This window comes from Chrysochloris asiatica, unplaced genomic scaffold, assembly GCF_000296735.1.
Source record: "Chrysochloris asiatica unplaced genomic scaffold, ChrAsi1.0 scaffold00446, whole genome shotgun sequence".
Classification (NCBI taxonomy): domain Eukaryota; kingdom Metazoa; phylum Chordata; class Mammalia; order Afrosoricida; family Chrysochloridae; genus Chrysochloris; species Chrysochloris asiatica.
Genome location: NW_006408964.1, coordinates 295,407 through 299,744, shown reverse-complemented (window position 1 = coordinate 299,744; position 4,338 = coordinate 295,407). Strand labels below are relative to the sequence as shown.

At 45.6% G+C, this 4,338-nt stretch overlaps 1 pseudogene; it reads left to right on the top strand.

Moving 5' to 3' along the window:
• The first annotated feature begins 883 nt into the window (after window positions 1–883).
• The window catches only part of LOC102823449, a 29,935-nt pseudogene continuing 26,480 nt past the window's right edge, over window positions 884–4,338 (top strand).

The window sequence follows — 4,338 nt, the reverse complement described above, 5'->3', positions numbered from 1 at the left end:
GTGGATTTGAACCACCGATGTTTCAGTGAGCAGTCAAGTGCTCAGGCATTGTGCCACCAGGGTTAATCCAAAATTTGCACTTACATCCACAGAATACAGCCTCTCCAACAATGGCGGGAAGTGACCACACCCTAAAACTTTTCAGGTCCTGAGACACAGAAGTAGGTTTCGATTAAAAACGTTGTAAACATGTTCTGATAGGAAGAAAGTAAAGAATAAAAGAACGAATTTTAAAACGTGCCTTCCTTTGTTTAACCGATTCGAGGGGCCCTCTTCTAACAAGCTGGAAGTTCTCTGCAGTTGGACGAGCGAGGACAAGGCGCAGAAGAGCAGAGCCAGTCTGTGACTGGGGTTTTGTTGTGAGTCAGCTCTGACCCCTGACCTACAACCAAGTCTTCCAGGAGAGCCCTTCCTCTAAGACTTTGATGGTCTCTGTCCTTGGGAACTCGATCTCCATCTCCTGAGAGCTAAGAACCACTGAGCCAATAGAGTGTGTGTGTGTGTGTGTGTGTGTGTGTATGGGGGAGGTCTCCAGCCCCCTCAGCCTCCAGCTGTGCCACATGCAAACTCAAGTCTGTCCCACGTCAGCCCCTTGTGTTTGATTTTGGAGTGACTTGCCGAAGTTCTTCGTGGGAGAGGAATAAAGCGTTCTGTCCCCTAGTCTCCCTGCATCTAATTGCATCCAAATACGATCCCTGAACTTGACCTCTGTAGCCCGAGATCCTACCATGAAGTCCTGAATGAAGGTTCATAAACAGGGTTGGAGAGGGTTCCTCCCAAGGAGCGGAGGAGAGGACTCTGATGCTATCCCAGCAAATCTCCAAGGCAGGGGTGTGCTTCACGGGTCACTAATATGCTCCAATCCCCAGGAATGTTTCCGCCCATGGCCTGGCCTGGCCCTCACAGGATTGCCAACGATTTTGACAAGTGTTTCAACTCCACCTTTCCCAGACAAGCCTCCCAGAGCTCTCCCAACATCCAGTACTCGAGACCCGTAACAGAAAGCTGTGTGGCTCAGGAGTACCCAGAGACACCTCTGAAGAAACGCTTGGATCTGTAAGCAGAAAATACCAGAAAGATGATGACTTGTGTTTCTAAGGATTATTCTGGCTGCACTTCTTCCAACACAGATTTGTTGGTTCTTCTGGCCGGCCATATTTTCAGTATTCTCCTCCAACACCAGAAATCAAATGCATCGATTCTTCTACAGTCTTCCTTATTCACTGTCCAGCTTTCACATGCATTTAAGACTATTGAAAATACCATGGCTTGGGTCAAGCGCACCTACATATTTGTATCATCGTGTGTCTTCATGACAAAGGACCGTGTTTCACGCTCACCTAAGTCCCTGGCGTCATCGCTGATGAAGGTTCCCATCATGGTTGCCTTTAGCATCAGCTTTAATTTGTCCATCCCAGAATGTTAAATACCTGGTTTTCTGTCCTTTCCCAAGTTCTCACCTACACACCCTGTTTGCTAATGTTTAATTTGTCTCTCCTTCAAAACATTCACATTGCCTTTTCGTTTGGGGGAGTTTGCCCTGAGGAATATAAACAGTGCAAGCAGTTGCTGCTTAACCTAGAAGGTTGGAGATTCGAGTCTTCCAAGGGGGTACCTGGGAAGAAAGGTCTGGCAACCCACTCCCCCTAAAATCATCCACTAAAAATGCTGTCCTTCCTCCTTGGAAGGCTTGATCATTCTTCCAGCACTCCATGGTACAGGCAATATTCTTCACCAACACTGTAGTTCTAATGTTATCAATTCTTCCCCGGTCTTCCTTACTCATTGCCCAGCTTGACCAAGGATATGTGGAGCTCTGGTGGCATAGTGATTAAGAATCGGGCTGCGAGCCTCCAGGTCAGCAGTTCGAGACTACCAGCTGTTCCGCGGGAGAGAGATGAGGCTTTCTGCTCCTGTAAAGATTTACAGTCTCAGAAACCCTGTACAGGGTTGCTGTGAGTTGGAACCGACCCCAAGGCACATAATCACCACCACCACCAAGGATGTTGTTGGTAACGGCTGTGGAGTCGGTTCCGACCCACAGCAGCTCTGTATAGGGTTTCTGAAGAATAGCTGGTGAGCTTGAACTACTGACCTTGCAGTTCAAAGGAACTTCGCAGTGCAACGCATGAACCCGCAGCACCACACTGAGACTATGAGGTGGTTGGAAATATCATGGCTTGGGTCAGAAGCACCTCACTCCTTAAAGTGGCATCTTTGCTTTTGTAATGCTTTAAAGAAGTCTTTTTTTTTTTTCTTTTAACTTTCTGTTATGACTGGGGTGGAGATTTACAGAGCAAATCCTCTGTTTTGTACATTCAACCATCCACACACATTTAATTTCATGTCATTGAGTGCGATTCCCAGAACGTAACACCACTCAGTCCACGTCCTCCCTGCCTCTCCTGTTTCCATTCCTCCTTCTTTCATCTCCCTTCTAAACTTTGTTCTTGGATCAATGCTGTCCTTCCTTCTGATTGCACATGGTGGATGTTTCTCAGCTGTGTGTACCTCCCTGGTGTTCTTCATCCTGTAGGACTGTCCTGTGGCTGAAAGGTAGGTAGGTCAGAGGGGTGAGTTTCGTTCCAGATCTGATAGGTCTTTTGTGGTTAGTTTTCTGATTGTGATTTTTACGCAATGCTACCATAACAGATCTACCAAAAGGGGATGGCTTTAACAAACAGAAATTTATTCCCTCACAGTTTAGAAGGTCAGATGTCCAAATTCAGAACTCCTAGCTGTGGAGAAAGGTCTTTGCCTCCTTTCAACATGTGTTGGTCCAGCGTTCCTTGGAGATCTCCATGTGTCTTGGTATCAATCTTTCCTTGGATTTGAAAGCAGAGGATACCAGAAAGATGCTTTATTGACTATGCAAAGGCTTTTGATTGTATGGATCATAACAAGCAATGGACTACATTGTGAAGAATGAATATTCCAAAATACTTCACTGTGCTCATGAGGAACCTGTGGCAGTTCGAATAAAACCAAATGGTTTAAAATCTGGAAAGGTGTGCACCAGGGTTGTGTTCTTTCACCATGCTTATTCAATAGTCCAGAACTCGGATTGTATAAAAAAGAAAAACATGCAGGCTCATTAACAACATGGATGACTCATTAACAACCTGTGATGTGCCGATGATACAAGCTTGCTTGCTGGAAGTGAAGAGGACTTACAATACTTACTGAGGAAGATCAAAGACCACAGCCTTCAGTATGGGTTGCACCTCAATATAAAGAAAACAAAGATCCTCACAACTGGACCAATAAATAGAGAAAAGATTTAAGGTGTGAAAGACCGCATTTTGCTCAGATCTGCTATGAACACTCAAGGAAGCAGCAGTCAAGAAATCAAATGATGTGTTGCATTAGGCAAATCTTGTGTTCAACAGCAAAGATGTCAGTTTGAGGATTAAGGTGTCCCTGATCCAAGCCATGGTATTTTCAATCACTTCATATACATGTAAAAGCTGGACAAGTGAATAAGGAAGACCATAGAAGAGTTGATGCATTTGAATTATGGTGTTGGAGGAGAATATTAAAAGTACCATGGACTTCCAGAAGACCAAACCAATCTATGTTGGAAGAAGTACAGCCAGAATGCTCGTTAGAAGCCAGGATGGCCAGACTTCATCTTTCACACTTTGGACATGTTGTCAGGAGGGACCAGTCCCTGGAGAAGGACATCATGCTTGGTAAAGTGGAGGGTCAGAGAAAAAGAGGGAGACCCCCAACGAGATGGATCGGTGCAGTGGCAGCCGCAATGGACTCAAACGTAACAACAATTGTGAGGTTGGCACAGGATTGGGGGTGATTTACTGTGTTGTGCATGGGGTCGAAATCAACTCCACAGCACCTAACAACAGGAACTTCCCAGTGCAGGGACCCCAAGGACAAAGGCTACACTCCACTCCTGGCTCTTCTTGGTGGTAGTAGGTATAGCTGAGCAATTCCTGCATATTTGATTGTTTTTATGTCTCTAAACACATTAACATCATAGAAGTAGATCAGGGCTAATCACATCAGAGAAGATCACGGGGTAGCGATGACATTATATTAGATCTTGTCATGTAGGGTCACTCATTGTGTCTTAACTGTCAAACCACTGTGAATCATGGCCCAGAGAAGTGGGCATAAAACCTTAATGTAACCACAGATGTGTCAGAGGAGAGCTGTGCCCCACAGGGTTCTCAGTGGATGATTTTTCATAAGTAGATTCCAACTCATGGTGCCCCCGTGTGTGTCAGAGGAGAGCTGTGCCCCACAGGGTTCTCAGTGGATGATTTTTCATAAGTAGATCCCACTCATGGTGCCCCCGTGTGTGTCATAGTGTAACTGTGC